Source organism: Rhipicephalus sanguineus, chromosome 8 (genome assembly GCF_013339695.2).
Source record: "Rhipicephalus sanguineus isolate Rsan-2018 chromosome 8, BIME_Rsan_1.4, whole genome shotgun sequence".
Lineage (NCBI taxonomy): Eukaryota > Metazoa > Arthropoda > Arachnida > Ixodida > Ixodidae > Rhipicephalus > Rhipicephalus sanguineus.
The window spans coordinates 53,679,060-53,705,143 of NC_051183.1; the positions used below are offsets into that span (position 1 = coordinate 53,679,060).

General features: G+C 48.9%; 1 long non-coding RNA gene across 2 annotated transcripts in view; it reads left to right on the plus strand.

The window, feature by feature from the left end:
• Nucleotides 1–26,084, plus strand: part of LOC119401904 (uncharacterized) — a 227,201-nt gene that overhangs the window by 111,082 nt on the left and 90,035 nt on the right. Inside the window, exon 1 of one of the 2 annotated variants that reach the window (XR_007417113.1) lies at nt 24,813–24,846. The exons of the other annotated variant lie outside the window; for it this stretch is intronic. This is a non-coding gene — a long non-coding RNA (uncharacterized LOC119401904). Of the gene's footprint in view, nt 1–24,812; nt 24,847–26,084 lie in introns of those variants that run through there. 2 annotated transcript variants of the gene reach the window in all.

The following is a 26,084-nucleotide window of genomic DNA, read 5'->3' on the forward strand; positions in this document are numbered from 1 at the left end:
TGTGCCATGTACAAGCTTCTCTATCGAACAGCTTGTCAAGCACTTCTGACAAACCTGTTTCATTCCATGGTTGTATCCGACCGGTAAACTTGGCAACGTGAATGCGATTGAAGCGTCAAAACTATAGGTAATTGTCGAAACAGCTCATTTACATTCGCAGAGCCACGTCGTTCATGTGCCTGCGCAACAGCATAGTTGAATACACCGCAAGGATACACACCATATGCAGGCACTGCATGCCACTGCATGGTTAAAACACCTACAGTGGTCGTTCACGCGGGCGTAATTTCTAAGCCAAGGTAACTGGCTGGCGAAAGCACAACGTGATATATCCGACACGAGTCGTTAGCCACGCGAAAGTTAGTCGTCGCGGCCAGCAAACGGGAATCGCTGAAAAGCGCGGACGCGGCTGCATGAAAGGCGAGCCGTGCACTGCGGTTAGGCCTAACGAGCTCGTTTCCATACGCGCCGCACTTGCTATAGTGTGTTCCCGGTGGCATACCTTTCTGGTAGACACTCCCTCTTATAAACCTCGTCCGTGCGCGCGTTGTTGCGCTGAGCGTATAATTGCGAACGCCATTAGTCACGGTGGTTGTAATGACTGAATGTTCTGCGGGCCTTTTATTCTATGACTATATATTATCAAATCGCGAAGCAGCGAACACATTGTATGGACGTTTCGTGAAGTTCGTTTCAAGTCGCCAACTACAATCGCAAGCGCGATCACGTTACGTGTGGACCACTGCACGCAACAGGCACGCCATCTGCCGGTGACAAAAGGAAATGTCGACTTAATCATATGTATACAGTCCCAATGTTATGCACGAGAGGAATCAGACACTCGGTCGGAACTGGATACTTTCGCGCGTTCGCGAAGCATAACGCGTTCTCACAGTCTATTACAAGCCTCTGTGTGGTACCCCATACGACGTACCTATTCTCAACACGTGTAGCGACGGGCAACTCGGCCGGTCCTTCTTTGCATATACATCTATAGAGCGCAGACGTCGTACTACATAGCCGTGGGTATGTGTAGCGACGACCAGTTCCGGCGTGTTTAACCCGGACCTTCCAATGGAGCGCTTTCTAATACGGAGCGGCGTCGTCTGCCATTAATCATACGGTGCACCGGAAAAGATAGATGCGAAAACGTTTCTTTTTGATTCGTGCGTTATTATTTGAGTCTCGCTGGCCATAATGAGTTACGCGCTCAAAAGGCAGTCACACTGCGACCTCGGTACACCCCCCCCCTTTCCCTTCTTGCTCCATCCAACAGAACCTTCGTCCTGCATCTGTCATTTGCATACATTTCCAATGCCACCTCCGTCGGCAAAAGCTCGCTGCCTTTCATGCGTACGAATGTTATCTTTATATACACTTACCGATGTATTTAGATCGAATTCGTACGTACGCGTTATCGTTCTTCCTATGACTGCTACGCTGCACATAGGCGTCTTGTGTAAGCTGCATACCGCGAGGCGGCGTCTTGTACCTTTCTCCCGTGAGGCCTAACCCATCCGAGCGGCTTAAAACATGCTGATTGTCGTACGGTCCTTGAGAGGGAGAGAGTTAGACGATACCGTGGCCATATCCCGCGGCCGTTTTCATTGTTCCGCAGCGCTGCGTGTGATTAATGGTGCGAAAATGCCCCTCGGTGTCATTGGGCAGTGCTAATAGGGCGAAAGACTCGGACGTGTGTCTCTGCTGGGCTCGTACACGTCGCTGGGCCGCCGGGGGAACCGCCCTATCGTCAGAGGGGTGGAGGCCATTTTTCTTCATCACGTGAACTCCTCTTGTTAAACGCGCGCGGTCATGGTACGGACTCTGTCGGGGAATGCCGCGCATGCGCCTGCCGGTCAAGCTTTTGTCGCTTTTGTTGGTCGGCGGCTATATGGAAACGCTGTGCGCTATGGCGGTTAACCTAAACGTCTGCGACTGCGCGGTAGGTGCCCAGACGGGGCGCGGCCACGTCGGTCCGAGTTCATCGTGCTCTATGGACGAAGATGAGCTCATGTGGTACTACATGCCTGTATTGTTATTTGGTTTTAGTTGAACCGGATGTTCTCCGAAGCAGTGCGTGATTCAAGGATGGGCCACGATGTATAGAAACTTCAGAGGCGGGCGGCCCTTGAGTAACGTACCCGATCGTCGTAAATTGAAACGCGAGTCGCGCTCAGTTCCAAACGCCAGGTCACCTTGAGTCGCCGCAGATTAACACTTGGATGTGCCGAGAAACCGATGTAACATGTCATTCCCTAGCTGGCAGTAGGTGCAATTACCGCGAAAGACCAACTTCGTTATTCGGTCGCTAGCTTGGTCTCCGCACGTGTGATCTCCGGGGCAAAGTGCTGTTGTCTTGACGGGTCGGCCTTGTACAAATGGGGAGAGGTTGGTCATTACACCAGAAGTCGCCCTTATTGAAGTTCTTATACGCGTGGGTTCATGGCCTATTGGAGATGATGTATTCCACAACCGCTTTCTGCCACCAGGTCTTTTTTCGTCTTTTTATCTCTTAGCTATTTCTTCCGTCTTTTCCCCTTCTTCGCTATCCCTACTGTAGGTAAAATTGAGAAGCTGACCTTCCATTTAACTTCACTGCGTTACCCTCACTTGTCCCTCTATTACAGAGCATCGTATAATGAATAAATAAACTTTATTAAATGTCCGGCTTTTACCTTCGGGCGAGGCGGGGGAAGAGGGGATTAACCCCTGTCCCGCCCCACCCTCCGTCTATGGTGCGTCAGGTGACGGCTCGAAGTCCTTGGACCCGGGCGGCATCTTTGGCTTGCCGGACGGCCCAAAGTTGGTCGGTCAGCTTGTCGTTGGTGGGTGCCGCCTCCCCGCGGCAGCGACGCCGACGCAGCCGACCCGCAGCAGTGACCACGAATATATTTCTTCAGAGAAAGATAAAAGCTTTCACGTTATTTCCGCCGTTATGATAGCTGCAGCCACTGCTGCTTCATTCTGCGCGCTTCTATTTCCTGCCTGCTGCTATTACTGCCGATCGCTGCTGCTTACTGTTTCCGGTCTCTGCTGTTTAAAGCTGATGCTGCTGCTACTACTACTACTACTTACCACACATTTAGAGATTTACCGCTTTTGCTGCTGTTTACAGCTTCCTCATGCTGCTACTTTTGCTCATTGCTGCTGCTTCCCAGTCAACGCAACGCGAACCACTAAACGTCTTTTTTAATGCTCAAACAAGCTAATGATGTGTCTGGAAGCGATCTTGCGTAAAGTGTGCCTTAGATATTACACAGCCCGCGGTTAGTAGCGCTATTTATGCTCCCTCCAGCTGCGGCTATTAGACCGTTTCAGCAAGCTGCGTCTTAGATGTTGCATATATTGAATTTATACCCGTACGTTATTGTCCCATCTGCAATGACGGCAGTTATAACCAGTGTTCTGTTGCAAGTGCCGTGACTTGGGAATGAACACGTTAAAATTCAAGCTACCGCAACAAAGGATCTTTGCGGATCCAAATATTCGCCCCATAAAATGCACAGGGGCACACCGCGCTAAGCGCAAATAACGTCAAATGCTGCTGCAGCAGCTTCCGGGAACTTTCAAGTACCTTCCTTGCTTGCTCACACGCACAAGCACTTAAAGATATAGGCATTGCATTATACCATATGGAGAGATATATCAACATCAGTTCCTACAACGTCACATCAGCGTATGGGCTAGCCTATAAAAATATGGCCCTTGCTCTTACGCTTACGCGCACTTGATTGCCTGTGAAACACAAAAAGCGCGAACATCAATAATCTGTTTTGTTTACTTCGACAGTTTGTGACATATGTACAAATGATCAAGTCGGCATATACCGAGTCGCTAATCCTCAACTTTACCAAGCGCAAACCACGACGACACAAATAGTTTTCGAACATATATAGGTCAATATTGCCTACACCATAGTCCTTCAATACTCGGTATAGGACTATGCCTATACCGAGAATCTACTTTAGATACTTACGCGTGTTCTGTAGAATTCTAAAGACAAATTAGCCAACGCGCCCTGTTCCTCACCCACCAGGGTGCAGAGTCTGTGCCTGCGCGTATGCAAAGTAGCTCGCGCTCGCACGTGCGTTGATGCATGTACCAAATCTGAAGAACAAGTCTCTTTCATGTTTCGTGGGCGTCATTATACGTGCTTGCGTTGCTTATATATACAGGCACTACAGTAGAGCCATTTAACTGTTGACTGTTGCCGAGTTGGCGGAGTCTCCTCGTAAAGGTACAACGTAGGGCGAGGAGGGTTGGTGGTGGCTGCAGCCGCGGCGGGCGGTGGTCCCAGTGAGGCCGGTCTTCCTTCGTCAGTATGCGGTTCGCCACCTCCATGGGACCGACCGAACGCCGGGCGTCCACACCTACGTACAGGGCTCCCACCCTTGTCTTCAGCTTGCTTTCTTTCTTTCTTTCTTTCTTTCTGAACACGGCATCCTCTGCAAGGAACGCACAGGCTTGAGGGTCCCGCGTGGGAAACACCGCTGCTCCTCCGATGGTTGCCCGCTGAGCCACCACCACCGGCATCGCGTCAAGAACAAGCGTAGACTACAAGAGTGCGCGCGCGCGCGAGCATTTTTGTAGAAGTGCAAAATCATTTATCATGCCCGCACCGAAGGAGAGCGGTGGCGCTAAGAATACAAGCCTTCGGCTCACTCGCCAGCTAACGTACAGGTCCGCCATCCTGTATAGCGCTTGTTCGCGCCGCACTCAACGGACCCTCGGTGTGTTTTTGTTTTGACCTGTTCTTAATGAGCGGTTACTAGTAATATCCTCTTTGTTGAGGCGCCCCTCTCTTTGTTGTCTAGAAGGTTAAAGACCCAGCATTGCTGTTGTTGTTTCAGCTTCTAACGTGTCTTTGTTTTTCGCTGCTACTCACTAATTCTGTGCCGAGGTCTCGCATCCGCAGACGCCATGTATGGTTCAGTGTTTTCTTCTTACGACTGTCATTCTTGGCCGCTACCTTTCCGTAATTTATTTCGGTTTTATTTAGAACAAAAAGAACGGCCGTTGTCTGCTTACGTTTGAACAACGTGAAGCTATTAGTATGGTATGGTATGGTATGGTATGGTATGGTATGGTATGGTATGGTATGGTATGGTATGGTATGGTATGGTATGGTATGGTATGGTATGGTATGGTATGGTATGGTATGGTAGGATAAACTCCATTGAGTCCAGAGGGATCGTTGTGAAAGATGAGATCAATGCGGGCCTTACCCAAGTCGGGACAGAAATACCGAGTCCCTCTGCCGCTTCGCGGGTCCTCGAAGCGGGTCCTCCGAACAGCCCAAAGTTGATCATCTATCTGATGAGCTTCGTAGCATCACATGCCCCCTTTCTTCAATATTACCTTTGTCCCCTGGTCAGCGCAGGGCACCGCCAGAACATGTGTTTGAGATCTAAGTTTCCATTGTATAGGCCTGGCATCGTGACTCCGGATTTAATACGTCGTGAAGCTCTTAGTACTCACGTTTTTTTATTCGTTTTTTAATGTCCCGATGTGACATATGAGACGTAGGTTTCACTGAAGATGTCAATGACAGTTGGTTTCCCTTTTTAGTCGTAGACGTATTATTTATCCCAGTAATGAAATTTCCATGCGCAACTATTGACACATTGATTACAATACTACCGGCAGCAATGAAGAACACAATAACGTAATAAAAGATCGAATAACCATCCCATATAGTGTTAACTAGTAGACCGGGTTAAATTAAATAACGCAGAAGCGCTTGCCTTGCAAGTTGCAGTGGGCATAGTAAGGCTAATGATGACGAAGACGAATGAATCTTAGATGTACAGGCGTGCGTACGCAAGTGGGGAGGGGGGGCGGAGGGGGGAGGGCAGTTCTGCCCTGTACCTCTACTCAGTTGTACTTTTTTCTTTAATGCGCATAGTTATGGCTACCCATGTTTTCTATTTATTTTTTTTTGGGGGGGGGGGTGATAGCAGCGACTGAGGACTCTTGATGTTGCATTCAAAGGACTGTTTACTTCCTAGCTTTACCCCGGAACGCAATGGTAGGCCTTTGTGAGAAGAAGCATGTCATCGCTTCATTTTTCTTCCTGCATTCATTGCGAAGCTAGCTTTTTTTTTTTCGGACTCGACCAACGAGGCTAGGGGGGAAGGGTGCTGCGGCCAAACCTGCCCCCTCCCCTACTGTAGAGCCCCGCGCACAACTGGCGTAGCTGGGTGGGAGGTGGTTCAAGCCCACTTCCCGATATTTATCATTTTTGAATGTGTATACATACATAGCCATACACGAATCCACGCACGAACATACATACAGTATGGCTGAACCCCTCACCCAAAAAACAATTTTCTGGATACGCTACTTTGGCACACGCCTATGGTTAGAAGAATGTAATGCAGAAATTACTGTCTACTTATCAGTCCTTCCGTGTAAATGAGCAAGGTGATCAGTTGCGCGTTTCGAAGAAACGTAATTGTAAATTTATGCGGTTGCTGTTTTCGTAACGTTTATAAGTCTGATCAAGATCTACACACTCACCTTTCTGATTAACAGCCTCCGGCATCGGCCCCACTTTATTCCAAGGCAGCACAAACAATAAAGGTTGGTGAGTGCCTTGTTTTATGTATACGCACATTAAGAAGAAACATTCAACCTTGGTCTTACAGTGTGTACGGCGTGTAACGAGCGTGTTTTTTGCGTGTCAACGGGGCGTCCCGGTGGCCTGCACGATGTGCCTTGTGGGTCTATGGCACAGAAATGAATAGATGTCCTCCAAGCGTCGGCAAATTTCTTTTCCCACGTTCGCGTCAGCAAAGACCTTCTTGCAGGGCAGTCACGTCCGGCGCATCACTTTCACTTGGCGCGTCGCGACTACGGGACCGCACGTTTGCTTGCGGGAAAGGCCCACTGCGCCATCTCTCGTCCGAGGCAGCAACGCTTAAATATACAAGAGCGTGAGGCACGTTGGGCAAACGAAGGCACACACGCTCTGTCTGTCCCTCCGTATATTTACCTGACACTGTACACAGGCATCTTTGATGCTATCTTGGGTATTTTGGGTACCTTATCTCTGTAACGTGATCATAGGTCGGTAAACTCACTCATGAATCGACTCACTCAGGCTCACTCAGAATGAGATCGAGCCGTGAGTCTGAGTGAGTCCGGGTGAGTAATATTTTGGTGAGCTTGAGTCCGAGTGAGTCCGGCTGAGAAAAATTTCAGTGAGTCTGAGCCCGAGTGAGTCCGGTTGAGGAAAACTTTGGTGAGTCTGAATCCGAGTGAGCTCAAAGAGCAAGACATATTCCTTGAGTGAGTCTGAGTGAGCTCCATAGGCGTGCGCAGGGTTCACCACCGGGGGGGGGGGGGGGGCAAAGGTTCATCGCAGCGCCCCCCCCCCCCTTGTAAGTCAATGTACGAGGCAGATTTCGCGCCCCCCCCCTCTAAGGTGACTAAGGGGGGTCAATGTATGGGGCAGATTTTGCGCCTCCCCCCTCTTAGGTTATTAGGGGGGGGGCACCCCTCTGCCTCCCCCCCCTGTGCGCACGCCTATGGTGAGCTCCACACCTTTTTGCCGACCTATCGTTCTATCTATGCCACTTAAGCATTACTATCAAGTTTCAGCCTTATGTGCTCACGTTTATACTCCCGTCGACTTCCAAGAACTAGAGTTCATACGCCAGATCAATATTTATTGATCAGAGACGTGAATTACAGAGGGGGGGGGGGAGAGGTGCCAAGACCTGCCCCCGAAACTCTTTCACAGGAAGTTCTTGATAAAAATATAAAAGATACATATAAAAATATCCTTACTGGATTGCAACCACTGATAACCCATATTTGAAGGTATGTCACCAAAAGGCGCCAAGTAGAGCGCTAATTATGCGAGATATTGGTGTGAAACAGCATTGACACCATGGTCGACAAAGCCAGTTATACGCTAACGGACTCATGAGTCGACTCACTCAGACTCAGATAGAGCCGTGAGTCTGAGTCTGAGTCCGAGTGAGTAATAATTCGGTGAGTTTGAGTCCGAGTGAGTCCGGCTGAGAAAAACTTCAGTGAGTCTGAGTCCGAGTGAGTCCGGCTGAGGAAAATTTTTGTGAGTCTGAGTCCGAGTGAGCTCTAAGGGCAAAATATATTTCATGAGTGAGTCTGAGTGAGCTCCACATTTTCTGCCGACCTATGAACGTGATACGCCTGGCAAGACGTGTATAAGTATCACTCTTTCCGTTACATCACTCCGTACTTCTCTGACACGGTATTTGGTATTATCGAAGGTACATGTATCTTGGATACTATCCTACGTATTTTTGGCTCTCTTGTATCTGTATCATGAAACGTCTGGCAAGGCGCGTATATATGTATCCGTATCTCCCATACATCAGAGAATGTCACACCCTGTTTCCCTTACACAGTGTTTGGCAGAACCAACGATGCATGTATCTGAGGTACTATATTAGGTATTTTTGGGTATCTTGTATCTGTATCATGATACGTCTTGCAAGACGTGTATAAGTAACAGTATTTCCGATACATGAAATAATGCGTCGTATATCTTAAAATACGAGATAACTGCTACCGCAACATCACCTTGTGCAGCCATAAGCGTCGGCTGTGCTCTGCTTCTCATGCTGATGCTGCTGCCACTGTAAGCCACCTGAATAAAGCTAAGAGCAGTGACATTGAATTGAACTGAATTTATTTGCAGCTGGGTTGCGAGTATGACGAAACAATAAAAGCTGCAATAGACCGATCCCACCAGACCATCTGCGCATGCGCGAGTTTCCCACAGTGGCACTGTCGCCATCTTAGTTGTAGTTCTCGGAGCGCTGCTGGTGCGGCTGCTTGCTGCGTGTTTCAGGTATATTGGCGTTTTGCACCAATCCTCGACACGCAAGACGATTGAATGCGGTGGAAAACTGTGTCCGCACCTCCAACGTATGTTATTTTATTTCAGGTTAACTGCATCCTAGCGCTAAAAGAAAAAAAGAACAGTTGATAGTGCCTGCGTGTGACGAGGTGGTCTCGTCGGGTTGATGAGCTTGCCTTGTTTTGCTGAATAAATATTAGTAATAAAAAAAAGAGAAATCACGTCCCCGTCGTCATGAGAGCAAATATCTTCTCCAGTGAACGCAAGCACGCAAGCGACACAAGCTACTGTATCCGGAAAATAAACTTGCCCAAACTGCGCAGAGAAAAAGCCGAAGGGGACCAAAAAAAGAAGCTTATTGCGCTTTTTTTTTTTTTTTTGTCGAAACGGCACTTTCCATGTAGACTGTGTTGTCAACGCAGGACTTCGATCACAGTAATAAGTTAAACGTGAATGAAGATAAAACGGTCGCCGTGAAGCTGGTTAGAGGCGCGTCCGCTGAACAGTGACTGGCCGCTCATGCCGTTTGGCAAAGGTTAACATCACGAAAATCTCGTGAATGGCATAATATTTCCTGCTGTACAAGGGATGGATGAGTCAGTAAGAGATTTTGGCGGCACACGCAATGCGGCGGATAAGCAGTAGCTCGCTCCGGCTGGCGGCGGCGGCCTCAGCCGGTGCCTCGGCGCCGGTATCGTCGCTAGGCCTACCGCTTCGAAACGGCAGTGTACGGTTAATAGCCTACGCTCATAAAGAAGTCCAGCTTTTGCTACCGCTGTTGCCCGCTTTACGATGCGTTCACAATAATATCGCATATTGAAAGGAACAGGGGAATCCCGGCGGCGGAGTTGGCTGCGATACCGGCACGGCCGAGTTTTCGCCGTGCGCTCCACGGCGCGAGCTGTACACAGCATGCAGTTATAATCTTCGCTTGTATCACAGGTCTCGTTCATGCTAGACGCTTGACAGTCGTCATCGCATTTGGTGAGAGGTCGGTTTAGGTCTTCCTATATATTAAAGCGATATCTGTTGAGCCCGGAAAGGACGTTGTATCCAACCTGTCGCCGCTGGCGGCGATCGGCCCGGCAAGGGGATCCAGCTCGCGTTATATGAAGGTTTGCTGTCGCTGATCGGTCCATCGTTCGCGCAGCAAGGTTGTTATGACGCAATAGGGCACTGCTAAACCACGATGCATCATGCACAGGGAGTTCACAAACACGTTGAACAAGAAAGTGCGCGGTAGTTGCCTCTCTGTCCGACTTCGTTGACTGTCGCACACATTCCTGTCGGAGCTTGAAATCCTTTGAGAACATGCAAAATCCGAGTCATTTTGCTTCAGGCTGCTGTTGTAGCATTTCAGTACACAGCACGTCAACCCAACCATCGCAATTCCTCCAAATAAGGCCGCTAAAGCTCGTTAATGCAGCTCGCCAATGCACCAGCTGTAGGCAGCTGAACGTACCGAGTACTACAAGTACCGGCATGCACTGCGGCAGCGGTGGCGTAGTGAAACTCGCGGTGAGATCGGTCTATTAGAAGCTTGAGGTGTACCTGGCCACCTCATACAAAGGGCAGCTTCATAGCGGGCAGTATTCCCTTAACCACCTCTCATGGCTACGTGAAGTCGATCGATGATAACCATGCACCTCTCATGGTTATGTGAAGTCGATCGTCGGCAAAGTCATTTTCCAAAAACATTCGAAATACATCTTCCGAAAGCTATTTATTTTCTTTGTCCCTTGAGCTCTTTTTGTAAAGATAACTACGCAATCATAAGCCTCACCTCGGCCACGCAAGCGTACTGGAACGATCCAACAAATTGCCACAGCGTCGCACACTCTAGTCCGAAAGCAGCTGCGCTCCTGGAGAAGACATGTTCCACAAGCGATAACCCGCAGGATGCAAACGATGGGAATATGGTTCATGTGTGACGTATGTACGTGACGTCAACAAAGCGAAAACCTCTGCTTCGTGCGTCGAACGGTTTCGCCCAGAGTGATGACGAAGAGAGCGGTTCTTCTCACGGCGTTGTCGACGCAGCTGTCTTCGTCGACTTAGACAAAGTTACGGTCACGCTTCTTTTGTAACGACTTCCCGTGGCCACCGCATCGTAGAGACAGCTTTCAAATTTCTCACTGCGGTTCCCGTGCTTTTCAGCCATTCCTCTTCCGTCACCACCATCACGTCGTAAGCTGACAAAGAAGGAAGCTGTCCGTAACGGTTGTCGATAGATGGATGGTACAGGTTTTTCTCAGCAACACTTCTATCTTTTTTTTTTTGATCACGTGTTGTTTCCCAGGTCCTGAAAATATTTCTGTGGAGAATACTTGAGATTACTTATAAGTAAGTGATATTGCTCATCATCTGGTGCATTGCTACGTCGCTAATTTTCGAAGACTGGGCGACACTTGCTGTATAATATAACGACAACTACGCATGACGTGCTTCTATATTATTAGGAGAACTGTTTTTGCTTTCAGCGAGCCCTTTTTTTAATCATACCTAACAAAGAGGTGCCGCAAAGCATTGTAGACACTGCAATTTTGTTGTAATCAAGTACTCTATTTCGCACGTCTCGTCTTGCCCCGCACAGGACAGCGCCTGTGTTTTTTAAAAGCGGAGCTGAAGAAACGCAAGACTTGGTCCTGCTTTTCAATGTCTGTCTCACTATATCCTTGCTGTTAGGAAGGCTGCCCTGGCTTCAGCGGTGCCGTCACTTTATACCATGCCATCTCTTTCCAGGTCTAAACTATTGTTCTGCAAGGACAAGTTTCAGTATTTCGCATGAAGGAAAGGCAGAGAGAATAACTAGACTTTGATCAGTTTGCTACCCTATACGTTGGTAGATGAACGAGCGGGTAGTAGACAAAGCGAAATAATGAGTCCTGATAATTCACAGTGGACATGCACAGCGCAACAGCTACAGGCGAACACTCAAGTCAGTGGCCTTCAAGTGTTGGTGAGAGGCTCGCGTTCTGGAATGATGACCTGAGAGGCCAAGATCTTTTGTTCTTAAAAGGCCGGCCGGCAGCGGTAGCTGCACCAGCAAATGTAACACGTCCGCCGCATCACCGCAGCTTATATATATATACGCTCATGCAGCCGTCTGCGACCGGTCGTGCCCTCATCCCGTCTGCACGTACGCGACGACTGCTCGTGCAGTGAAAATACGCCGGAAGTATGACAAAAAACAACAACAAAAAATAGAAAGAGAACGTGGCGGCGGCTCCGCAAATGCATAGCGAGTGTAGCGAACGGGCAGCCTGCGACGCCTTTCGCGTCCTCCCCACAGTGGTGGCAGCGCCGGTGGTAGTATACGAAGGACAGAAGAAAAAAAATAAAAGATTCAAAGGAAAACAGCAGTGGGAGTAGTATAGAAGAAGAAAGATTCCCGCGGAGTCTGGCGATGAGTCGGCCCCGTGGGCTTGGCCCGATGCGAGGCGAAACGGCGGCGCATACTCTGCGCCCTATCAGTCCTCGATTAATCAAACCTCGCTGCTGCCCCGCCAGCCTCCTTGCTTGCCCGTAGAGCCCCCGTCGCGTTCCGGCCTTGTCTGCTGCGGGCAGGTGCATATGTGCGCAGGCAGCGGTGGTGCCGACCAGCCTGTGCATGCGCGTGGCAGCAGCAGCTGCGGCGATTCTGGGAAAAATCAGCGAGGCCACGGCTGGGCGCGAGTTCGGGGCTGTGCTAATAACAGACGCTCGTGTGTTCAAACCGCGCCTGCACGTTCGCCTGCACACACATCCAAGTCATAAGGCGAAAGCCTTTAGATGCCGAGGACATCGCACGATGTTCCCCGGACGACGGCTCCTGGAGGCCTAGCCCGGCCCAGTGATTCCTCGTTGGACTCTAAATAAAGTTTATTACCTACCTACCTACCTACCTACCTACCTACCTACCTACCTACCTACCTACCTACCTACCTACCTCATGAAACGCAAAAAGTGCCCATCGGCGTCAATACGAGGGATGGAAAGATCATCATCATGGGATGAGGCCACCATATGACGTCATCTTGACGTCGCAGGTCTCCAAAATTTGTGACGGAACGTCACGTGATGGCGTCAGCACATCATATCGTCGCTTGGTCATGTGTGAGCCGATCCCGGAGGCACTGCAAAGCCACAAGAGGTGCAGAAAGTTTCCAGTGTCTCCGCTCCCGGATGGATGGATGGATGGATGGATGGATGGATGGATGGATGGATGGATGGATGGATGGATGGATGGATGGATGGATGGATGGATAACTTTATTGAGGTCCTTCGGTCCGCTCTCGGAGGCATGTTCAAAAACCACCTTGGGTGCAGAAAGCTGTCGGGGAGGGGCTCAAAACAATCGACTAAGAAGAAAAAGAGAGAAAAAAAGGTGGCTTTCGCTTTCGAGTTGTCTTATAGCAAATGCATATTGTGATACCTTTTCAAGAGCGATTCAAGATGGTGGGTAACTTTCACGTTCTCGGCATCCGCGCGGAGCCGCGCGCCATACTCTGCTGGCCGACTCGGCTTTTCGGGTTGATACTACGTATCTTCATGCCGTGTCAGTGTACAATCAGTCCGAACGATCACGTGAATCCGAGAGAAACGGGTCTAGTTCCGGTATCAGGGCTGACGTTATTTCTTATCACACCGTAATCGTGTGCAACCATCAGTCAAGGGCGGTTACAACAACCCGCCAAAAGCGGGTCGTGTTCATTTGTCAGGCTGATATTATGCTGCCTCGTGACAACATGTCCGCTAACTGGACCTGGTTTAGCGAGTAATGACTAATGAGACAGCCTGAGCCAACCGGGCTGCACTGCGAAAGTCGACCCATTCTACACATTTTTTTTTACGTTCGCATGTAAACGTACACTGGTCGCAGGCCCGTAGCCAGGGCGGGGGGGGGGGGGCCCCCACCCCCCGAAATTTTTATGGTACATGGTGTTTTACCGAAAATAACTAATGAAAATAGGCGTTTTTCTCAAATAGTCAAGGCTTTCAGCAAGTGCCCCCCCCCCCCCCCCCCCCGAAAAAAATTCCTGGCTACGGGCCTGACTGGTCGTATGGGTGGTTCTAAGACAGCAGCGATTACCTGACTGTATAAGCGTAGACTGAGTTTTGGCCGCCACATGCCACAAGAGCTGTCGAATAATCTGGACTAGTCGAATGCGACCACGTAAATGTGGCTCAGACAACCCCACGTGAGCGGGGTTGTCGGAGCCCAACTTCTGAATCGACTCGCACCAGATGGGTTTCTTCGAAATGCAGCAATCGAGGGAACAACCCACGCGTGAGCATGTGCTCGTGGCACACACTTTTTAAATTAATTGCCGGGGCTTTACGTCCTAAAACCACGGTATGATGGTAAGGGATGCTGTAGTGGAGGTCTCCGGAAAATTCGACCACCTGGGTTCCTTTAACATGCACCTAAATTCAAATACATGGGCCTCTTGCATTTTCGCCTCCATCGAAAATGCGGCCGCCGCGGCCGGGATTCGATCCCACGACCTTCGGGTCAGCAGTCGCACCACTAGACCACCACGGCGGTGGCACGAACTTACGAATACAAGAGTAGCAAGTTTCACGATTATTTGCGGCTGAATTATGTCCCTGGACATGTGTACTGCTGGGAAAGCACCCAGTAAGAATAGTAGCTATGAATAAGGAATAAGTCACGCCTAGACTTCTGAATTTAAATTCCAAGATTTGAGCAAACCTTAAGGTGTGGCGTCAACAACACCGTCATCCCCCCGCCCGGGTCGGGGGGGAGGGGGGGAGGGCAGTCTTGGTTGCTGCGTCTAGGGCATTTTCTGATGTGTTGACATTCTTATGTACTGCCTTTTTGCACTGTTGCACGATGTTAAATTTGTTGAGTCAACTACCTTCTTTCTTCCTGATTTCTTTTTTTTTTTTTGTAAGTTTGCGGCAACATTGCTATTCTGTGGCGACTGCGCAGTTGGCTCGAAGTTCGCCTTCCGTTTACGTTTTCCTCCAATAAACCTTTCAATTCCGAGCAAGCGCTTGTTGTGTCCGTCTAACTCGGTCTTTGTCGTTTGCGCTGCTTGAATCTGCAATGCAACCGTACCAACTAACCAATTATCGGCCTTGCTATAGGGCAAAAAAGAGAAAGCTAAAAATCTATATACTTACAAGCATGTACTAGCACACATGAGGACATCGAGTCATCGTATTAATACTACAAGCGTGACTAGTATTGTAAGGGTGTGGCATGCGACTGCGGACCATAGCCCATCGCAAAACACACGAGGCCAAAAAAGGTGCGATAAAGACAAGTGATCCAACAGCCATCTTGAGTAGTTTATTTAAAGTGATTCCATTTGTATCCCGCGATAAATGTCACGCAGTCCACCAACCCTTCGACCGTTAACTCACGTCTTCATATCGTCTTCTTTTCTGCGCCCTGTGTTACATACAGCAATTTCGTTAAGCGCCGTTAAGAAGTCGCTAACTAGCTTAATCTGTCAGGTTCGTAAATAGACAAACTCGTGCGAATGCCCGGCCCCGCGGACGAATATATACAATACAGCTACATAGACTGGTCAGTCATAAAAAGAAAACGGAAATGGAGCGCGAGAGTCACGTTATTAATTAATTAGGCGCAGCACGTCGTAATTAATGGCTTGTGGGCGCAACGGCCTCCCCTCCTCCTTGCCGTACGCATAACACGTCGATGCTGTGCGTGTCGGTGAAGATAACGCCAGCCTCATCGACGGCAGCATGTGCGAACGAGTGGAACGTGCGCTCACGATTATCGAGCGCCCCGCGGAGGGTCCCTCGCCGGCTTGCGCATGGCTCGTGAGGTACGTGTACAACATATGTTGCGGGCTGGATACAGCATAAGCCGAATTCCAAAGCGGCCTTCTGGTGAGGAGCTGTGCTTGGTATACTCGTCGTTGCTGTTTTTTAATGCGAAAGCTTTAGATTCCTGGTAAACGCGAAAATTGGCCTGCGTCCCGCGGCGTCGGCGCCAACATGAGTGATTCGAAAAATCATCACATGATGACGTCACCATATGACGTCGTCATGACATCACTATGACGTCAGATCATGTGACGTCAGATGATGACGTCACCAGATGACATTGTCGCTTGGTCATGGGTGGGCCGATCACGGAGGCAGTGCAAAAACGTCAGAATTTGCATAAATGCTCCACCCAATAGCGCTTACTCGTTTTGGTTACGTCAAACACTTCTGAAGTGTTTGAGATAGTTCACATATCCATACAGACACACATTTGTGTCGCTGGCTTTAGGCCGGAAACTTGAACGTCCTAGTAAATTTCGTCAGGGATTCCGACGTCGCTGCTCAGCTAGGTATAATGTCTACGTAGGAACGACCAACTTTTAACTGATAACATGCGTAGTAAGTATACATTAGCCGAGAAAAAGTGCAAGCGAAGTGGTAAGCCTCCACCTAGAAAATTTTTTCATTGGTGAAAACAGTTGCGACGTGCTCTCCCTCTGAAGCAACTGCCATTTTTCCAAGACATTCCCTTTCTTACGGTTCGAGCGAAAACAAGTCAGCACGACTTGGTTCAGTGGGCGCAGCCTACATTTTTTCCTAGGCTGTAACTGACCCCCGTATTCAGAAACGCTCCTTGACTTGAACTTGACTTGCCACCGCCTTCAGCGCGTTTGGAACGCGCTGCCTTTAGGCGGTGCCAAGGCAGCACAAACGCGTTTCAAACGCTGTCCCTTGAGGCGGTTTCTTGTGCGTGCAGAAACGTTTCTGAATACGGGAGTGAGTATACCACGCTACGAAACGAGAAGACGTCCTTGTGCGTGCGTCTGACCTTGAAGTTGAGCATCCTCGTATGTGCGTCGTCATAACAACGGACATGCGCAGTGTCGGTTTGTTCTCTTCCGTGCACCCCTCTCCGTCAGCCGGCGCGAGCCGCGATCCGGCCGGCGGGGAGGGGGAGGGGGAGGCAGGGGGGCGAGACCTTAACCTCTGTAACGTGTCTTGTCGCGCGGTGGCGCCGACGCTGCCGCGCAAGTTAACACTACGTAGCCGGAAAAGGTTCACTGTTGTACTGATTAATCCATCAACAGCAAACATTGTCCGACGCTTTTGCTTCCGATAATCACGTCGCTTATAGCCATCTCTCGTAACTATTAGAGATAGAAACTCTGGCTTGGAAGCCAGTGGCTCGCCTAGGCTTGAATGATGTGGCAAAAGTGATCTAGCGTACGCTACTGTATAGATGGCGCTCGCCTGCGGACTCCGTAGTTGTTTTCGAGTCCGCTAAATAGTGTGTAACGCGGTACGTGCGCGCCATCAGGTCCCGCAGCAAGATGCTCGCAGTTTACCGTAAACCAATGACTCCGTAACGCTATTACGAACCTGTCCTAATGAACAAATAGGGTCCTATTCGTGGCAACGGGACCACCAGGAAGCAGCGTCAGTATAGTGAAGCCGACAGAGAGCAGTTTAGGAGAACGGTTAGCCGGGAGCGAACACAAATCATGTACACCAGGCAGGTGCGTAGGCGTTCGGAAGCCTAATGCATTACCTGGCGTGGCTGTACAATGAGAAGAGTATATAGCTGCAGAAGTGGATGGCCGTAACTGTGAAAGAAAATGGTTTCCGCTTTCCTCGGAAAATTGAATGCAGGCGAAGAAGCCGTCGTAGACTCCAAGCGCCAGCTTGTTCGTGAAATAGGAAATACAGCGTGTAAACTGTTCTAATCGTTTAACAAGGCCCCACAAAGGTTAGAACTATTGCTTTGCTTTTTTAAGGAGAGTTGAAAGAAGGTTAGACCCTGTGAAGGCTATGCTTTTGTTATATTAGGTTAGATAGTTATTCGCGCATAACATGAAGCACTGATAATCGGACCTAACACCGATGCGAATGTGTGAGTGAGCTGTCGGCATATTGAGTGTTGCGCCTGTCTACGGGGTGGTCGTCACAATGGATCGACAACAACAAATAAGGTAACAAAATGTTCGTCCATCTTAAAATATTATCTGACCTTCAGTGTCCCACATAAACAAATCACTCTTTCATACTTATTTTTTAGATGGTGAGCATGTACTATGAAGCAAACGGGAACCAAATAAATGCATGCTGCCTCGTTTGATGCTGGTATTGTAGCAGTTAAATACACAACTTCTGGTCCGTTACCGGACGGGTTACATCATCTGGAACAATTGACCTTTAGATCGGCATCGCCGAGTATCCTGTACCTAATAATACCCACTCTGCAAGGCACATACCTTCGTCTGTCGCTTAGCTCCAACTATTTCTGCAACCCACCAATAAATGCATCCGACCATCGGTACGTTCACCCTTTCCTCCCTGTGAAGACTATAGGTCGGGGCATCGTCGCAACTATGTTTCAAGTATTAGTGTGTTCATAACGTGTGCGTAGTAGCAAGGTTATATATGGATCGCTAGACGGCGGCTACACGTATCGGCATAGCCGACTTCACTCTGGATTCTGGCAGACGTCGAATGCTGCGTTGTTGGAATTTGAAGCTGATTAGAGGCCGTGGGAGTTCTCATGGCCGATCGGGGCTGACAAGACGGTGAAATATGACAGCACATAGCTGAATAGTCTTAACAGCTATCGAGGTGTTAATAAAGCAACTTTATGTTGCCCCTGGATCGTTCCCGGGTTTCGTCACCAAACAATGTATGTAACAAACGAGGACACTTGGTTGTAGCTGTCTTTACTAAGCAGGGATAGCTCCAAACCCTCTCGACATCGTTTTTCCTTTAACGCGGCATGTCCGTGCCCCGCCCCACTCCTTTATGTTCAGCAGGCACCACCCCATCTCTGTGTTTTTGACATAACACTAGTGTTCACCTGGTCAGGCGCTGTTCCACTGTTTCACTGCTGTCATCGCAATGGGGTGGCAGATAACAGGCACTGAACTAATCCTTCTCGATGTTGCCAACTACATGCATGTGTGTATCAAACAATAACGATGGACATAAGCCTCCGTCATTACCGCATGGACTCCGCATAGCCTTCGTATGCAGTAGAACCTCGTAATAACGGAGTAGCAGCGGGACCATAAATTTGTTCGTTATATCCGATATTCGCTTTAACAGTAGAGATAAAAATCAGCTGTAACAAATCGGCCATCTAGATTGCGCAAAAATGCTAGGTACAAAAATGCATTATTCTAGGCTTTAATGCCGGTATAAACGAGATAATACGTATCTGTTTCCTTGTGGCATTTCAAACCAAATAGACCGGAACATGAGAAGGTGAAATTACAACTAAACGATGATGGTTTGACAAATCAGGCCTGCGTTCACACTGATTTGAAGAAGGGTGGTGTGAATAACAATCCCATTAAATAAATATGTGGTCGGGAATTGTCTTGCAATATTTATTTTGCCTTTTCGAATTTTGAGCCTCGCGCGAACCAACTATTTTTTTGCTACAGCCGATATCGCGGTGGCTCTGGTGTTTTCGGTTTAAAGAGTAATTGTCACTGAAATGAAGCGTGACCAACCAAAGTTCGCATTTATTTCGATATAACCGATAATTCGCCGTATCAGTGTTCGTTATAACGTGGTTATTGTATGTCGCATTGTTTATAGAAGTGAGAAAATGTTGCATTCGACCTTCGAAGGGGATATCTTCTCGAATATTCGCCCTCGACTAGACTCGGAAATCTCGAGGCACTCCTAATTAAGATGTAACAGTTGAGGTCAATAACACGGGTGATTGGGGGGCTTTTACAGCGGCATCGACGAAAAGGTGGTTCATTGACGCTTTTCTAGCAACCACTCCCTCTGGTCTCCCATCACTCGTGGACCACCGTCTGTGGGACCACCGCACATGCGTCGAAAAAAAAAAAGAAACCCGCGGAAAAAAAAAGAATGGTGTAGTTTAGGCGCTGCGCTGTTACCAGGAAATGAGCGCGAGCTTCTCCAAGCGGCGTGGGCGTTGAAAAGCCCAGCGGGGGGGGGTTACCGAATAGCGAGCGCCCCAAAGAAAGGCGTTAGTTCGACTCGGGATATTGACGACAGGAGGCGCGGCGGTCGACAGCGATAGAGCCCCCCAACAAGTGCGCCCTCTGGCGCCCGTAGCGAGCTGGTGGTGGCAATGGAGGATTTACGAGTGCAGCCATTTCACCTCCCTCCCTCCCGCCCGCCCGCTCTACACTACATAACGTACACGCATTTGCGCGGCTCAGAAGAGTGTTGGCGCGAGGAGCTATCGAAAAAGAGAGGTCGACCGACCGCCGATTCGAGAGATCGGATGCAAAGAGAACCGATCCGGAGCCTCCGATACGCCATTGCGGAGGACGTATGCAGGAAAAGGAAGCGAGGGGAGGGGACGAATCAGATGGGGGTGTTAAGGGCTGCTGCTTTGCATCCAGAACGGCATTACCTCACCCCCTTCGAATGCGGCTCGCTTCTTCAATTTTCGCAGCGAAACGAGCCGCCGCGGCCATGTAGAACGCCGCCGCTGCATGCTACACGCAGTGCAAGTCATTTTAACGCACCCCCTGTCGTCGTGGAAGAGGCTATTTGGTGTCCAGGAGATGAGCTTTCTTTATTTTTCTTCTTATCTTCGTCTCCTCTCTTTTACATAAAGATGCCCGCCGATACGGGTCATTGGATTTTATAGCGATCGCGCAATCGTAGGCGTTTGTTCGGCGGGGTTTGCTCGAGGTCAGCTGCTCTCAGCTGGGACGGTCTAAAATAATGACAAAAAATAAAGAGCCAGGTATACGATAAACAGGGTGTACACGCTTGGTACTCTGAATTCTAAAAGGGGCGTTCCCGGGAACGTACGGGGCTTCATTGACGATCGTTATGTGCCGTCGAAACGGTGCAATCAAGTGTGTACGGGGTGCGCTCGGAGGGGCACGTGCAAGCCGTGCGTGGGGAAACGTCCCAGAATCACTGCGCGCCCGTGACTCTTCAAAATATGCGGCAACAAATCTTATCGCGCCAAAGCGTAGGTATATCTTCCTCTGCACGGTTCGAACATTAAGAATGAACCAGCGCGAAGCGTTGATCACGAGGTAGAGATACCGGGCTCGGTAAAGTATGCAACGGACTGCCTGGTGCAAGAAATAAAAATGGTCCTAGAGTTTCAAACGGAAAGCCGAGCTTCCTCACTCTCGAGAGAGCCGCGCTTCGAGCGAGAGTGAAGGTAACGCGCGCAAAAGATCTACGCAGCAGGCACTACTTGCGACGTCACTGGCCACGACCCGTGACGTTTGTTAGATATCCGATGCAGAAGTAGCACAGTTCAATAAAGAGAGGAGGAATATAGGAAAGGTAGGGAGGTTAACTAGACTACGTCCAGTTTGCTACCTTACACATGGGGAGGGGAATAAGGATGCAAAAGAGAGAGAGAGAAGGAGAGGCACATTTTACAACACACACACAGTGCAGCGTATCACAGGCGGTCGTTCAATTGTGTTGCATTCAAGAACTACAGTAGGGCTCGTGTGGCTTTCCGGGCTGTGAGGCCAGGCGCCTGAGGTCTTTCCTTCAGTAAAAGGCCGCTTATGAAGTCTCCTCAAGACACACACCGGATAGTCCGTCTCTATCAAGTATATTCTCAAGGCACACACCGCAGTGTGCTAACGGCAATAACTTACCGAGGCAGAATCGCACACAAATCGAACCGTGTCATAAACTAATCGGGTCGAACGCTTTTCGAATCGTTTTCAAGTAATGAACCACCGCTCTCAGCATTAGATCAAAGCGGTCCTCACATTTTAATGTATTATTCGCGTTCCCAAGTGTCCATCATTACATTGGATTTCTGAAACATTGCATCGTTGGATCACACATCGAGCGCACGGAGCAAATTTATTAAGACGAAAGCCTTAGATGCCTCATGAAACGCTAAAATTGACCGTCGCCGTTCCGCGTCCTCGATGTCGACACGACTGATGCAAAAAATCATCACTTGATTACGTCATCATATGACGTCGACATAACGTCACATATCGGCAAAATTTGTGATGTGATACGATGACGTCATCACATGACATTGTCAATTGTAAAAAAAATCAGCGCAAACAAGACGGAACACAAGAATGGGAGGACACAGTACATCGTCAAACGTGGGCCGATCACGGAGGCAGTGCAAAAAACCAGGTGAAGTGCAGAAAGTTTTCGTAAGGGGGCGGGTGACGATCAATATATCGACTGAGAACAAAAAGAAGAAGGTGGCTTTCGCCTTCGAGTCGTCTCAGGCGTACGCATAAGGGACCCTGTGGGTTTTCATATATTCAGGGATTCATTCGTGAGGAACACTCAATTTGTTCTTTATGTCCCTATTAACTTCTGATAAGCAACCTAGTTATTGCACTGACACGGCCGCTTGTGCTGGACACCAAACTCAGCCAGGTGTTTAAGCATACACGATGCGGTTATGCCAGTCACCCTTTGAAAAGGAAGCAGCGCATCACCTCCAGGAGATTCGTCGATGGATTGAAAGAAACATTGTTCCTCGAGGTGTTTTCACTAGTCACAGGGTAAAATAAAAGTTCGTTGTTTCTGAACAAAACGTTACTTTTGGCTGAGGATTTTGTCAGGATATTTGCTAACGTTTGTTGGGGCGCTCATATCCTCTATCTCAAACTAGCGACACAAACGTGTACCTTTACGGCCAAATTCTACCATTCCAAAGGGATCCCGATGAAAACGATTCTGCCCATATAGCTGAAGGCGCTAGTCCCATAGTAGGGTTCGTACAGCACCCTAAATCAAGGAGGTTTAAAAAAAATCACAGCATATCCACGGAGTGAATGATGATGAGTGGGCGAAGCTGCGGAGGTTCATCGGTAAACCGTGAATCTTCCGTGAATTCTGCCCAGTACATCATCACCAACGTGAGATGACGACTTGCAGCTCACTTTAATTTTACATGTACGCTGTGAATTTTCATTGTTTAGAAAACCATTGCTTCAGAAAACATCTGGCGTCTTTCGTTAAGCAGCTGGTGTCTTTTCGTTTTGCTTTTAGAAAACATCTGGCGTCTTTCGTTGGTTTATTTCATCAATCAACGGCGTTTTGAACAAAATTTTTATTGTTTAATCACGCACAGGAGAAATCTCACCAGGCACTACCTTGGAGGTAAACAATGGCTGCTAATGGGAATGAGAGACAGAAGAAGTCGGCTTTTAGCTAACACTTACACTTCTTCTTCTACTAAAGTTTCCTACTGGAACATGCCAATGGCTGCTAATGGGGAACGAGAGACAGAAGAATTCGGCTTTTAGTTAACGCGCACGCTGCGAATTTTTTATTGTTCAACAACGTACAGGAAAAATCTCCCACCGGCACCACCTTGGAGGTCAAGATCTGGTACTAGCGTTACGACTGGTTACGCACTACGACTACGACAGCTACGAAGGACGAACGGGTGCCGCTTTAAGGAGCTTCGCCCCTAAAACTTTGGAGTGGAGGCTTTCACAAGGCCTTAGCAGCATATGTGAAGCCAGCATTTGTCTGAAGTTTAGCTCAAAACATGGCCTTCTAGTGTGATACCAGTGTGATATCCGATCCGAGATAAAGTGTTTTTGTTCCACCAACGAGAATGCTAGCCTGAATAAAAAATGAGAGATCGCTGTTCCCGACAAAAGTAATGCATCTGGATGCATCCAGATGCATTACTAGCAGAGATCAAGTTACCTATACTCATGAGTATTGGTAACTTGATCTCTCCTAAAATTTGCCAGGACTTTGAGGCTTCTGAAGGAAACCAATAAAACTAGGACACCCGCTGAGCAGTGTGTGTCCGGAGAAATTTGCCGCTATTACCGTATTTACTCGAATGCAACGCAAGCTTTTTTTTTACAAATTTTCGCTGCCTAAAGTCGACCCTCGCGTTACAATCAAATACCGAAATTCTATTTTTTTTTTTCTTCCTGAACCGCAATGAAGAGTCACCTCTCGCGTTACAGTCGTGGTCGCATTACAGTCGAGTAAATACGGCAAATTCGTACTGCGTGTTGGGCAAGCGCTGTTGTTTCTACGCTGTATTCTAACGTTTTATCGCGCCTGGAGTGAAGGTGGCGGCGGCCTGCCTGGCTTCACTTTCCGAACGTAATTTCCACTCCAGCATGTTTTTTTTCAAACCTCCGTGCCCTAAATCGATTTTTATAGTAGTGATAAATTGCCCTTTTGAGATACTAAAAGCGCCACTCAACACGTGAGGAGACGCGCAGAAAGAAAATCCGGGTGGTGACGTCACGTTCAAGTTTCAGCACCAACTCGCTCCACGTAACAGATATTAATAGTGCCTATTAAGGCTTTGCGTAGTTTTTAATCGATAAAAATGAAGTGCATTGTCCGGAAAGGCGTTGAGGGACAACACATTACCGACGGTTACGATACTCCCTACTCTGTAAAGCGCTTTGCACCTTAAGGCGAATTCAAGCAAGCAAGAAAGTCCATTTTGCCTAACCAGAATTTGCAAAACTGAGGGCGTAAGGCTGCTTTCCTTCCGCAAATAGCCTTTTGGTTTGCGTAAGTGGTGATGTTTTACCTAAAATACACTTCAGAGCTAGGGGTGTTATGAGCTATCAAAACACCTGTGTCCCATATGAAAGCGTGCCAGATGATAATTGGGACTCGCTCATCTATATTCGACACTCAATTTTCGACACTCATCTATAAAAGTCGACGTGTTCCCACCGCCATCAGATTACAGAAGATTGTGCTCGAGGCTATCATTGCACTGAGTGTGTCGCTTCCTTACTTCTTGGGAACAAGTTCGCCCAATGAAATGTTTTATCCTTTCCTGCTGGGGTTCGCGTTTTCGATGGAGGCGAAAATGCTTGAGGCCCGTGTGCTTGAATTAAGGTACACGTTAAAGAACCCCAGGTGGTCGAAATTTACGGAGCCCCCCCACTACGGCATCTCTCATAACCATATCGTGGTTTTTGTACGTTAAACCCCAACAATTATTACTTACCTGCTGGAGTTTTGCTTGCTTCCCCGTCACAGCCACGTGACGCCCCGCCGCGATGGTCTAGTGGTTATGGCGCTCGGCTGCTGACCCGAAGGTCGCGGGATCGAATCCCGGCTGCGGCGGCTGCATTTTCGATGGGGGCGAAAATGTTTGAGGCCCGTGTACTTAGATTTAGGTGCACGTTAAAGAACCCCAGGTGGTCGAAATTTCCGGAGCCCTCCACTACGGCGTCTCTCATAATCAGTCGTGGTTTTGGGACGTTAAACCCCAGATATTATTATTATTACAGCCACGTGACGCTATTAGTGTCGACATGTGGCGGAAGATACATCGGCGGAATGAACGCCTGAGAGAACATAAAGGAAACGTTGCACGCAGCACGGATGGGCTCATACCCACACATTGCAGCGATTGTTGTTGTTGCATAATCGCCTACCCACAAAGATAACTGAACAACGCGACATCATGTAGAGGTGAAAACGGATATGATCAGTGAATGGCCGGCTGAATCGTGCCAGCGTACCATCGGTCCCGTTGCCAGGTAAAGTTGTTTCTTACTTTCAAAAGCGCAGACGGATGCGTTACGTGGCTTTTGACGGCGCTTCTAATGTTTTGACCGGAGTCGGACCTTCGTCCGCCCTTTGTCGGATTCCCTGAAGAAAGCCAGACCTCGGACGAGACGTTTCCGTACGATCGTCCCATACTTTTCTCGTTTTCTTACGTTTTCTGTGGACATATAGCAACCGGCCCAAGTGAGCACTCTAGTATAATCGCCCGACCAGCTTCATGACCCCAGCGCATACAAAGAAAAAAAAAAAAGAGTACGGCTTACGAGACAGCTGATTACCGGGTTTTCGGCGCTTTATTGGACTTTTTGGTGGTCTCGCCAGTCGGCGGTCGTCGTAAAAAAAAAAAAAAAAAGGGACGTCACATACAGCCTCAGGCGTTATGCTAACGGTTGCTATGCTACACACGGCCACTCTGCACTTCCTGCAAGGCCGCTGCAAAAGCACCGTCGATGTCGGCGTAGAAACCAACCAGCTGCTCCTCGTGGTTGCGTTCGAACACCTCCGTGAGCAGATGCCTGAAGCGTCGCACGCTCTGAAGGCCCGAGATGCACACGGCCATGAAGGGGACCCCACGCCAGGTGTACATGGGAAGAACGCTGTGCCGATTCCGCTGTGCGGAGTCCGGATCCAAAGCCACGATGCACCCGTACGCTCCGGTCGGGCTGGCCATGCAGACGAGCGACGCGGGGGAACAGCGCATCCTGATTAGGAACGCCAGGCGCTTGTAGAGACTGAAGTCGCCCAGGGCCGCCATCATCGGGTC